We start from the raw sequence: 14180 nt of genomic DNA, 5'->3' as shown, positions 1-14180 counted from the left end.
CGTCATACTCCTACTTTGCTTCCTACAGCCAGAGAGCGAGTCCACAAACTCATTAAAGGACTCAATTATGATCGTAAAATTTTGTACGACTCTGGAGCTACAGGTTGATACTTCATTTCCACTAGTGGTAGAAATTGCCAAGATATTAGAACGTGTTCGGGGAGAGGAAAAAGGAAACTAAGGAGACCAAGACATCTCGAAGTTCTGGGGAATTCAGTGGATTCTACTTTGCGAGTATAAATCATTATGGCGGGGGCTCGGGCAGTCGGCCAGCCCAGTCTGCACATCGGATTACTCGGGGTGCTCTTTAATGCACCACCGACATGAGTTTCCTAGAATGGTTATTCCAGTTATTTGGCACAGACTCAGTATGAGCAGCCAAACCCGCAAAGGGGTTGTTATAAATGCGGTGATACTAGGCACATCATGAGAAAATTGTCCCAGACTTGGGAGAGACATATTTCATCAAAGCACTCAGGATAAGTGCCCCATTACAGTTACTACACCACCCACATGACTAGTTAGGGGTGGAGGACAGGCGGGTAGAAGGCGTCCTATAGGTGGAGGCCCAACCGTTGATATATTTGTTTTATGGTATGGCGGAGGTCGATGCATCAGATGGTGTTGTTACAAGTACAACCTCGATTTAATATAAAGGAATAATTTCCTTAACTTGATTCGGTTCTGAGTATCGAGACGAGTCCTCCTATTATGCTCCACTTATGAGTGAGCTTCGTAATTTTATAATCTACATGTGTTTACTCCTCTTGGGAAATTCTATGGAGATAACTACGCCTATCATTCCATGTTGGTCACTAATAAGAGCTTCGAGGCTAAATGTGGCTTTCCATTACTCATTTCGGTAAGTTTTGATGTAATTTTCGGATAATTAATTATAAATTATGAATTATATGCCCTATCGGTGTGAGGTTTATTATGTGTAACCGAAATTATTTAAAAGGAGAAAATGGAAATCTCCGATTGGCACTATGTGCATATTATTTGTGATTCAGAACTGAGGATGAGATCCTCGCATTTTAATATAAATTGATATGTTTAAACCGGGCTACGAGCTGCGGTGGAAGTTATATAAGGACGAGATCCTTGTGAGGAAAATTCTTGTGTTTAAGTTCTCCCTTATGAAATTAAATTTGTACTATAGCAATAATAGGGAGTCATGCTTGTTAGGCTTATTTGAAAATTCTTGTATGAAATTCTCTATGCATACTTGCCAAATTCGTGTTGTAATTATTGAGTTTTAACCTACGAGGTAGGTGCCCACCCAGGTGGTGTTAAATGTAACTCGTTAATTCGGGTAAATAATTATGAGGTCTTCATGCCTCGCATCTCGTTATCAGTATTGTGAAGGTTTGAAACGAGAATTTTGTTAACATGAAATTAATTGACGATTCTCTAATTGATTATGAACAACTATTATTGATACATTTTGGCGGCACCCGTATGAAATGAATATCGGGAACTATGTGCCTCTTCAAGAATTAGTTCACGTAGCCCATCAACATTAGGCACACAAATACGACCCTGCATTCGCAAAACTCTATCTTCCCCCACAGAAACCTGTTTGGCATCCCCGTGTCGTACCGTGTCCTTAAGGAAAGTAAATGAGTATCATCATATTGCCGCTCTATGATGCGCTCATATAAAGAAGACCGAGCGACTGTGCAAGCTAGAACCTGACTGGGTTCTGAAACATCTAACCTCACGAATTGATTAGCCAAAGTCTGAACATCTGCCGCTAACGGTCTCTCACCCACCGGAATATACGCAAGACTGCCCATACTCACAACCTTTCTAATCAAAGCATCGGCCACCACATTGGCCTTTTCGGGGTGATACAAAATAGTGATATCATAGTCCTTCAATAGCTCCAACCATCTTCTCTGCCTCAAATTGAGATCTTTTTGTTTGAACAGATACTGAATGCTATGATGATTAGTAAATACCTCACACGAGACACCGTAAAGGTAATGCCTCCAAATCTTCAGCGCGTGAACAATGGCTGCCAATTCTAAGTCATGAACAGGATAATTCTTCTCGTGAACTTTCAACTTCCGCGACGCATATGCAATCACCCTGCCATCTTGCATCAATGTTGCACCAAACCCAACGCGAAATGCATCACAATACATCGTATAAAACCCTGAACTTGTGGGTAATACCAACACTGGCGCCGTAGTCAAAGCAGTCTTGAGCTTCTGAAAGCTCAACTCACACTCGTCTGACCATCCGAATAGAACACTTTTTTGGGTCAGTCTGATCAATGGGCTTGCTATAGATGAAAACCCTTCCACGAACCGGCGATAATAACCTGCCAAACCCAGGAAACTCCGTATCTCTATAACTAAAGTAGGTCTAGGCCAATTCTGAACAACCTCAATTTTCTTAGAATCTACTTTTATGCCTTCTGCCGATACAACATGCCCCAAAAAGGCTACTGAGTCTAACCAAAATTCACATTTTGAAAATTTGGCATATAACTGATTATTCTTCAAAGTCTGAAGCACACTCCAAAGATGCTGCTCATGCTCCTCTCGACTGCTGGAGTAAATCAAGATATCATCAATGAATACAACCACAAAATAATCTAAATACGGCTTGAACACCCAATTCATCAAATCCATAAAAGTTGTTGGACTATTTGTCAACCCAAATGACATCACTAGGAATTTGTAATGCCCATACCGAGTCCGAAAAGCTGTCTTAGGGACATCAGATGCCCTAATATTCAATTGATGGTAACCGAACCTCAAGTCGATCTTTGAAAATACCTTGGCACCCTGAAGCTGATCGAATAAGTCATCAATTCTTGGACGTGGATACTTGTTCTTGATGGTAGCCTTATTCAACTGCCGATAATCTATACACATTCGCATTGAACCATATTTCTTCTTTACAAATAATACTGGTGCTCCCTAGGGCGAGACACTAGGTCTAATAAATCCTTGATCAAGCAAGTCTTGTAACTGCTCCTTCAATTCTTTCAGTTCTGGCAGGGCCACACGGTATGGTGGAATAGAAATAGGCTGAGTGTCCGAAGCCAAATCAATACAAAAGTCTATATCTCTATCGGGTGGCATCCCCGGTACATCTGCAGGAAATATTTCTGGAAATTCAGGAACAACTGGTACTGAGTCCAAAGAAGGAACATCCATACTAGAATCGCGAATATAAGCCAAATAAGCTAGACACCCTTTCTCGACCATACGCCGAGCCTTCATATAATAAATAACCCTGCTGGTAGAATGACCAGGAGTTCCTTTCCACTCTAACAGAGGTAACCCCGGCATGGCTAGGGTCACCGTCTTGGCATGACAATCCAATATAGCATGATAAGGTGACTGCCAATCCATACCCAAAATGACATCAAAATCTACCATATCAAGAAGTAGAATATCCACACTAGTCTCAAGACTCCCAATAGTAACCACAAATAAATGATAGACATGATCTACCACGATAGAATCTCCTACCGGAGTGGTCACACACACAGGAGCACTTAGACAATCACGAGGCATCACCAGATATGAAGCAAAATAAGAGGACACATAGGAATAAGTAGATCTTGGATCAAATAGAACTGAAGCATCTCTATGGCAAACTGGAACAATACCTGTAATCACCGCATCGGATGACTCGGCCTCAGGCCTAGCTGGAAAAGTATAAAATCGGGGTTGAGCCCTACCACTCTGAACTGCGTCCATGGGATGGCCTCTAACTGGCTGGCCTCCACCTCTAACGGCCTGACCTCCACCTCTAATGGTCTGATCTCTACCTCTAGCTACCTGACCCCTACCTCTAGCTGGCTGAGCAGGCGGTGAAGCAACCGGTGCTGGAATCATAGCACGAGAACCCTGTTGTTGCATGCTGCCCTAAGACCTGGGGCAGAATCTAGCAATGTGCCTCGAATCACCACAAGTATAACAAGACCTCGGCTGTTATGGCTACTGACCCTGAAATTATCCATGTCGACCGGAGTAACCACCTTGGAAACCATGGATCAGAGGTGCACTAATAAGAGCCGGTGGTGCACTTTAGGATGCCTGGAGCGCTAAATGAAATGGCCTGGGAGGATGACCCCTACCAAAGTTACCCCTGCCTCGAGACGAGGAACCACTGAACACACCGAACTACCGAGGCCTCTTATCAGACCCCTGCCCTCTTTCCTACGCAAGAACCATCTCGATCCTCCTAGCTACATTAGCAGACGCCTGAAAGGAAATCTCACTTCCGGTTTCCTTGGTCATTTGAAGCCTGATAGGGTGAGTAAGTCTCTTAATAAACCTCCTCACTCTCTCTCCCTCAGTAGGAAGTAAAAGGAGAGCATGACGGGCTAGATCCACAAAACGGGTCTCGTACTGAATAACAATCATACTTCCCTGCTGGAGACGCTCAAACTGCCAGTGGAAATCCTCTCTCAATGTGATAGGGAGGAACTTCTCTATAAATAGCCGTGAGAACTGCTCCCAAGTCAGCGTAGGTGGCCCAGTTGGTCTGGTCAACATAAAATCTCTCCACCACCTCTTGGCGGAACCCGTCATCTGAAATACAGCAAAATCGACCCCATTGGTCTCAACTATACCCATGTTCCGCAGCACCTCATGGCATTGGTCAAGATAATCCTTTGGGTCCTCAGAAGGTGTACCACTGAAGTGAACTGGAAAGAGTTTAGTAAATTTATCCAGTCTCAATAAGGCCTCAGAAGACATGGCGGCCCTATCACCATCCTGTGCCACAACAACTGGCTGAACTACCCAACTGGCGGGGTTGTTGGAGCCTGATACTAGGGAGACATCTTCTCCGGAGCGGGAGTAGTGGGAGTTTGTGCTTCTCCTCCAGCCTGTGAGACAGCTGGTGCTTCTGGAAATGTACCATTCTGGGCCACACCCTCCATAAGGCTCACCAAACGAACTAGGGCGTCCTGAAGCACTAGAGTAGTTATGAATCCTTCCGGGACCTGAACTGGTCCAACTGGTACAGTCTGAACTGGAACTTCCTCTTGAAGATCCACTTGAGGTTCTACAACAGGTGTTGCCGCTCGAGCTCTAGAATGAGCTCTACCTCTACCTCTACCTCGGCCCCGACCTCTACCCCTGGTCATAGTTTCCACCGGGGGCTCTGGTCCCTGTCCATCGGTAGATATATTACGTGTTCTCACCATCTGCGAGAGAATAAGAATAGAATGGTTCAATCATCGATGATAGAATAAGATCGCACGACAGATTAAGAAAGAAGTGATATTGTTCCTAAACTTCAAAGCCTCTGAAAGATAAGTATAGACGTCTCCGTACCGATCCTTCAGACTCTACTAAGCTTACTTGTGACTCGTAAGACCTAAGTAACCTAGTGGTCTGATACCAACTGTCACGACCCGAAATTCTCACCTTCAGAACCGTGATGGCGCCTAACATTTCACTTGCTAGGCAAGCCAACGTTAAAAATAATCTTAACTATTTTTAAGCAATTTAAATAAAATAGAAGTCAATTAATGAAATAAAGTGCAGAAGACCATAAATACCGAATTATTAAAATACATCCCCGAATCTGGTGTCACAAGTGCACGAGCTACTAGGATAATACAGATAAAGGTCTGAATAAAATTAAAGCTGTTTGAAAGATAATACACCGCTAAGATAAGATAGAAGGGGACTTCAGAACTGCGGACGTTGTGCAGTTATACCTCAAGTCTTCTCTGTGTAGTTGAATCCGAGCAAGTCTATGGTACGCCGATGGGACCAACTCCAAAATCTGCACAAGAAGTGTAGAGTATAGTATGAGTACAACCGACCCCATGTACTCCGTAAGTGTCGAGCTTAACCTCGATGAAGTAGTGACGAGGCTATGATAGGACACGTACGTAAACAACTTGTACAAGTATATACAAATACGAAGAAACAATAAATTAACGATTTATAAATTTGGGAGGGACCATGCGAAGGGGGTTGATATAATAATTTCAGCAGAAGAATTATCACTTAGCATGAAAATAATTCCTCAACAATAAAATGAGCAACTGATGATATGAAAATGGCACGGCACCACCCTTCGTGCTTTTACTCTCATTTGGCACGGCATCACCCTTCATGCTTTTACACTCTCTGAAAATGACACGGCATCACCCTTCGTGCTTTTACACTCTCTGAAAATGACACGGCATCATCCTTCGTACTTTTACACTCACAAATGGCATGTAAACACCCTTCGTGCTTTTACACTCTTCCTTACCATGACAATAATATTATAAATAATAAAAATAGCACGATATCATCCTTCATTTTTATACACTCTTCCTTACCATGAAAATAATAATATAAATTTGGAAGAGTATTTAAATGCGGGAATAAGCACTTATCAATCAATTCAACATCAGAATACAGATTTCATCTTCCAAAATATTCAATAATAATTAAATAAATAACCATTTCACGAATAATAATCAAATAATCAATAATAAACTTAAGCAGGAATATCTTAATTAAATAGGCAACTGTTCACAATAAACAAATTCCACCTGCATGCTTGGACTCAACCATAACGCATAAGTACTCGTCACCTCACATATACATTGTACCCATACATTAAATCACGTAGCAAATAGACAAATAAGTCCTACTCCCTCAAGTCAAGGTTAACCACGACACTTACCTCGCTTTGCAACCAAATTCAAGAATCCAATAAACCTTTGCCTCGCGAATTCATGTCCAAAATCCTTAATTCTACTAATAAACAATTAATATACTCAATATAAATCGTAGAAATTAATTCCATATGAATTTACTAATTTTCCGGATTAAAATTTGAAATTCATCTCAAAAATCAGCAGTGGAGCCCACGTCTCGAATCTCGAAAAAACTTACGAAATCTGAACACCCGTTCCGAGACGAGTCCAACCATACTAAAATTACCAAATTCCGATGTCAAATAGACTTTCAAATCTTAATTTTTCGTTTTTGAAAAGTTTTACAAAAATTTCAAATTCTTCCATCTAAATCCGAAAAAAATGATGAATATAGATATGGATTTATGAAATGTAATCACTTTTGGTTATAGAACACTTCCCCAGTTCAAAGTTGTGAAACCCCCCTTTGAAATCGCATAAATCCGTGCTTGAAATGTCTAAAAATAAGAAAAAATCTCGGACTCTTCGATTTATACATTGCCCAGGGATTTTCGCTTCTGCGGTGGATTTGACCGTGCATGCGGTCTCGCATCTGCGAAAGCAAATGCGCATTTGCGCTACCTTTCGCTTCTGCGATCGAAGGGTCCGATTTTGCGGACGCGTGAGTGCGTTCGAGGTCCCGCACCTGTGGCTCTTTGCCCAGCTTGCCTAGGCCGCTTCTACGAGGGATTTCTCGCTTCTGCGGCCAAGGCTTCGCAGAAGCGACGGCACCAGAAGCAGCAAAATTCCAGATTTTGCTTAAGTCCAAGTTTTATTCCGATTTTGATTCGAATCACACTCGGGGTACTCGGCATCCCGTCCGAATATACCAACAAGTCCCATAACATAATACAGACTTACTCGGGGTTTCATATCAAGTCAAACAGCGCTGAAATTACAATTCACTTCTCGATTCGAACTTTTGAGTTTTAAACTTTTCAATTTACAAAGCTTGTGCCGAAACATGTTAAATAAATCTGGAATGACTTCAAATTTGGCACATAAGTCATAAATGACATAACAGAGCTATTCTAACTTCCAGAATCGGATTCCGATCCCGATATCAAAAAGTCAACTCCGTGAAACTGAAAATCTTTAGCCTTTAAATTTCTAATTTCCGTTAAGTGGCTATAACTTGAGTTAGGGAACTCCAATTTAAATTCCGGGCATACGCCAAAGTCCCAAATCACGAGGCGGACCTACTGGAACTGTCAAAATACTGATCCAGGTCTATTTACTAAAAATATTGACCAAAGTCAACTTAATTGAGTTTTAAGACTCTATTTCACATTTTAATCAATTTTTCACATAAAAACTTTCCGAAATATTAAACAGACTACGCACGCAAGTCGAGGAATGATAAATAGCGCTATTTGAGGTCTCATAACACATAAAAAATTATTAAATTTAAAGATAACCTTTTGGGTCATCACACTTGTTCACGAATCAAACGAGCTCTAAGAGTATATGAGTATAGGCAGAGGACTGTTAAAGCCTTCAACATCTTAGTTCTCACTTGATGAAAAATCAAAATAAAAAAAATAGCAATCATTAGACGGCAACTCCAACTCTGGCTCTGCTCCTGAAAGTTATTATACAGTGAGACCTCTCTATAACAACATCACTATATAACAGTTGTTCACTATAAAAGAATAGTTTTTATGGAACCAATTGTTATGTTATGTTATGTTATACCCCCTTTGTTTCAATTTAAATGACACACTTTTCTTATTAGTCCGTTCCAAAATAATAACATATTTATATGGATATGTTTGGTATGAAGGAAAATATTTATCGAAAAATATTTTCCAATTTTCCCATGTTTGGTTGGCTTAAATGTTTTGGAAAATATTTTCTTTATGAAATTATTTTTCTCAAACTGGAGAAAAATATTTTCTCTATCACAAGAAGGGAAAATATTTTACAAAACTATTTTTTAACCTTCCCCACCCTCTTTGTCATCCCCACCCACCCATCCCACCACCCAACCGCCCCAACCCCCACCCACCCTCGCCCCAACCCCTACCTCGCAGCAATGGGCAGCTAGGCAAAGGAATATTAACCCTACCCTAAATAGAAATATTCTTAATGGTATTTTATTTTTATGTAATAGATAGAGTACTTTCTTTTTAAATAGGTTTTTGTTTTCCTATTTTAACAAAAAAAGTACTATCTTTTCATGATGTAAAAAAAATATTTTCTTTCATTTCAACAAAATGATGTACTAAAAAGTATTTTCTTTCATTTCAACAAATATAAAATCTCATGATGTATAAAAAAATATTTTCTTTTATTTTAACAAAAAAAAGTATTTTCTTTTCATGATGTAAAAAAATTATTTTCTTTCATTTAAACAAAATGAGTATTTTCTTTTCATGATACAAAAATAATTCTTTCATTTCAACAAAATAAATAATTTATTTTTATGTTATAGAAAGAGTACTTTCTTTTTGAACCAAAAAAGAGTATTTTATTTTTTAGTTATGGAGCACAAATTTCGACGTTATTTTTGCGTAAAAAAGTAATGCAACACTTTAGTGTATTTGAGTTTGTGTGAATTTTTAGAAGAATAATTAAATTCTTGAAGAAAAATAGAGTTTTGAAAACGTTGGGTATTTGGCGGGGGAGAGCACAGGAACATAAGGACTTGGGGGAAGGGGGTGAATGAGGATAGTAGCATAAAAAAATATTTTAAAAATATTTTCAACTCTCTAACCAAACACTAGAAAATATTTTCCGAAAAAAGTTTTTCACTCACCAACCAAACAAGGGAAAATAAGTCATAAAATCGCTCATTTTTCATGAAACTATTTTCTAGGAAAACATTTTTCTTCATACCAAACACACCCTATATTTGGAAACAATTTAACTTTTTTTACTCACTTTACCTTTAATGATAAGTTTTTATAGCCACAAAAATGTTATGGCCCCCAAACTTTTACTCATTAAGCTTTTAGGACCACATGTTTCAAAAGTCTTTTTTCTTCTTCTTTTTAAACTTTGTGTCAAGTCAAACTACATCATCTAAATTGAAAAGGAGGGAGTAATATATACTCTCTATAACAACACTTCACTATAACAGCCAAAAAAATCCGAAACAAAAGAGGTTGTTACATAGAGGTTTGATTATATTATTATTTATTACACTTGGTAATTACACCCCTTAGGGTGCGCCCTTTTCCGGACATGTGTGAACTCGGGATGCTTCGTACACCGGAGATTTTTGTTACACTTGGTAATTCTTTTAGTTCTTCTTTTTGTGTGTCATGCATACACTTAGACAAGTAACACAACACAATCTTGTAAAAACACACCACACAATAAGTAACTTTTTTTTATAAGTAACTTTCAAAGCCTTATTATTGAGTACTATACAGTTTATAATATAACATTATTGACGTCATCATATTAATACAAGCTGACTAGCTATGATCATATATCTCAAACATTAGCCTTAATAGCAGAGCTATAACCATTGTCATAAAATTTAAACCAAAGCATAACACCCCCATACTTTGGTGAACCATTAATTAATGGTAAAACCTGAGAAACAAGAACATCAGATGGTATAAAACCACTTCCGGCTGCTCCTTGAGCTGCTGGCAATCCTAGAAAAATGTTCCCAGCTTGAATCGCGTTCTACTGATTCCAGTAATTTTTTAAATTGTCCGCGCTCCCACCGGAGTACTGAAACGGTGGATTATTGTCAAATTGAACCCAAACATAGTCAAATAAGCCAGTGGAAAGTGCCCCGTTTAACCATGTATCTGGGAATGGACATTGTGGAGCTGCAGTTAAGTATACTTTCCTTTGTTGGCTAAATTGTGATAGAGCTCTTGCTAATTCATCCCAATGTTGTGTTGTCCCTTTTTCTATATCAAAATCAATTCCATCTAGAATTGCATCTCCTAGTGGACGTGTGTTTGATTGGCCTCCAAGATAATTGTTCCACAAATAATATGCTACATTCCTGCAATGTTTTTGACAAATAATTATATATACAGTCAAAATCGGTTTCGACCTTCGCATGGTTAGTCAAAATTGGGACATAATGGACCGAAGGTCATCTTCATAATATCGAGATGAGATCTAAATCCAGGTTACCAAGCTCGAACTTCTGGGACCGTACAAAAATCGAGCTCGAAGTCATCGAGCTCGAGTCCAAATCGAACTATGAAGTGAAGCGGGGTCATCGAGCTTAAAAGCCAAAGACCGACCAATATCTAGTCCGATTGGATACCGATCCCTGAGTCAATATCGAGCTCGAGTCAATATCGAGCTCGAGTTAATATCGAGCTCTAAACCTGGAAATCGACCATACCAAATCCGACCAAGATTGAGCCAAGAGACAAGAGCCGTTACAACCGCACCAAGAGAGAGAATCTCGGCGGGAATTAGGGAAAAACTAATTTATCATGGGATCCCCGCTATGTATTTTTAATTATATCTAAAGTAGGATTCCTCCACTATAAGAGGGATAACTACTATTTTGTAACGGAGAACATGAAGACATTAATACACTCTCATATTATTCACAGAGAAAAGCATACTGATATCTATATAGAAATTATCCTCTTGTGAGCCTTATACATTGATTCATCTTGTTTGTTCATAAACTAGCTTTTTATTTAATTTGGTTTGTATTTCATTCTTATACAATCGATACTCAATATATTTTTACTTACTTTCCGATTTGTGCCAAGTTATACCACGTACCCTTAGAACTACGTACAAATTCAACTCTATCCGTTTTTCGGTAAAAGAGTTTGGCGCCCACCGTGGGGAAAAGGATAACAATGGTTGTTTTGATACGAATCTCTATAAAACGCACCATTTTACGCTTGCTCTCGGAAGTGTCTTTGATTTCAGGTTAAAAACAACTATCTCTCAATTAATGGCCCTACCTATCGACAATGAAGCAGGCCTTCAAGATGAAAACAACAACTTAACCCCCAAGGGTGGAAGGCCACTTGTCGATCCCGTTGGAGCTCGGGTCGAAGAGCCAATAGACGTTAATTCACATGTGGCCATCGAGGCAAACCAACGTTCCGACCCTGAAAATAGCATTCAAGGTGGAACTCGGTCTGCAGCTCGGAATACTCAAAACGCTGAGGAAAATGGAATCAGCTAGCGTATGATCTTCGAGATGTTGCAAGCTCAACAAGTAGCAATAGCCCACCTGTAGAGCCAAATCCAGGCACCGACCAGACTCGAGCCCAGTCCACCCCAAGAAGTCACCCACAAAACGGGGCAGCTATAGTAAGGTCAAATGAGCAAGAATCGGGGACTAATCCTGAAATTGTTAAGATGTTCGAAGAACTGACAAAACGAATAGAGTCAGGAGAAAAGAGGATCGAAGCAAATGACAAAACAGTGGAAACGTACAATTCCAGGGTTGATCAAATCCCGGGGGTACCCCCGATACTGAAAGGCTTAGATTCTAAAAAATTCGTACAGAATCCTTTCCCCCCGAGCGCGACTCCTAAACCAATCCCAAAGAAGTTTCGCATGCCCGAAATTCCTAAGTATAATGGAACGACCGACCCCAATGAACATGTCACCTCTTACACATGTGCCATTAAAGGGAACGATCTAGAGGACGATGAGATCGAATCTGTATTATTGAAAAAATTCGGTGAAGCCCTGTCGAAGGGAGAAATGATATGGTATCATAATTTACCATCTAACTCTATCGATTCTTTTGCTATGCTTGCTGATTGTTTCGTAAAAGCACATGCTGGAGCCATAAAGGTCGAGACCAGGAAGTCGGACCTATTCAAGGTAAGACAAAAGGATAATGAGATGCTAAGAGAATTCGTATCTCGTTTCCAAATGGAACGAATGGATTTACCACCAGTCACACACGATCAGGCTGTTCAAGCTTTCACTCAAGGTCTAAACGAACGAAGCTCGATGGCTTCACGGCAGCTGAAGCATAACCTGATCGAGTACCCAGCTATTACTTGGGCCGATGTGCACAATCGGTATCAATTCAAAATAAGAGTCGAAGACGACTAGTTGGGTTCCGGTCCCGTTGTTAAAAGGGACATCGACCGAGAACCAAGGTCAAACAAAGATCGATATCGACCATATAACAGAGATCATTAGGGGAACGAACCAAGACATAACCCCGTACAAGGCAATAAAAGAATTGAGCAAGGCCAAGGGTCTCGGGGGCTGATGAACAGAAATGGGCTCGACAGGCATACCGGACCTAAATAAGCACCACGGTTATCGGAGTATAACTTCAGTATTGGTGCATCCGCTATCGTGTCGGCTATCGGACGCATCAAAGATACTAAATGGCCTCGACCTCTGCAGACCGATCATGACCAGAGGAATCCCAATCAAATGTGCAAATATCATGGCACTCATGGCCACATAACGGAAGATTGCAGGCAACAGAGAGAAGAGGTAGCCCGGTTATTTAATAAAGGGCACCTCCGAGAAATTTTGAGTGATAGGGCTAAAAACCATTTTAAAAATAGGGATTTCAATAGGCAAAACGAACAGGAAGAGCCACAACACATCATCCACATGATCATCGGTGGGATCGACATCCCTCACTGGCCAGTACTTAAACGCGCTAAGATGTCGATTGTAAGAGAAAAGCGATCCCAGACTCAGGATTACTCCTCTGAAGTAACCTTGTCCTTTAATTACGAAGACGCGGAAGGAATCATGCAACCACATAACGATGCACTGGTAATATCTGTACTTATGAATAAAACTCAAGTTAAACATATGTTAATTGATCTAGGTAGTTCGGCCAACATCATTCGATCGAGGGTTATAGAGCAACTCAGCCTATAGGACCAGATCCTGCTCGCAACCTTGGTACTAAACGGATTCAATATGGCATGTGAAACTACTAAGGGCAAAATAATCCTACCAGTTAACGTGGCTGAGGCCATCCAAGAAACGAAGTTCCACGTGATCAAAGGCGATATGAGATACAATGCCCTATTCGGAAGACCGTGGATCCACAATATGAGAGCTGTACCCTCGACCCTCCACCAGGTTTTGAAGTTCCCAACATCGGAGGGAATCAAAACGGTCTACGGGGAGCAACCGGCCGCAAAAGAAATATTTTTCGTTGATGAGGTGATTCCTATATCATCATTATCATCAACAAAAGGATCGGATTCGAAGGGGGAACGGAATACCAAATAGTAATCACAAACGTCAACTTCGACCCAATTGGAGAATTAGAAGAATGACGAAGATGATGAACATGGGATCCCTCGATCCTTCGTGGTCCCCGATGATTCCGACGCTACCCAATCAACGGTCGAAGAACTGGAGCAAGTCATACTAATCGAATATCTCCCTGAACGAAAGGTATACCTGGGCACGGGGTTAGATCCCGAGCTGAGGAAAAAGCTTATTCAATTTCTTATAGCTAACATAGATTGTTTCTCTTGGTCCCATCTTGACATGACAGGGTTCCCACTAGGAATCACCACTCATAAGCTTAGCTTGGACCCAAAGTGCCACCCGGTAA

At 40.4% G+C, this 14180-nt stretch overlaps 1 pseudogene; it reads right to left on the bottom strand.

The window, feature by feature from the left end:
- Nucleotides 1-10057: 10057 nt before the first annotated feature.
- LOC107825582 (acidic endochitinase-like) lies at nt 10058-13369 on the bottom strand (annotated as a pseudogene).
- Nucleotides 13370-14180: the final 811 nt, after the last annotated feature.

The sequence above is a fragment of the Nicotiana tabacum genome, chromosome 13, assembly GCF_000715075.1.
Source record: "Nicotiana tabacum cultivar K326 chromosome 13, ASM71507v2, whole genome shotgun sequence".
Taxonomy (NCBI): Eukaryota; Viridiplantae; Streptophyta; class Magnoliopsida; order Solanales; family Solanaceae; genus Nicotiana; species Nicotiana tabacum.
This window is presented reverse-complemented; position numbering and strand designations above follow the sequence as displayed.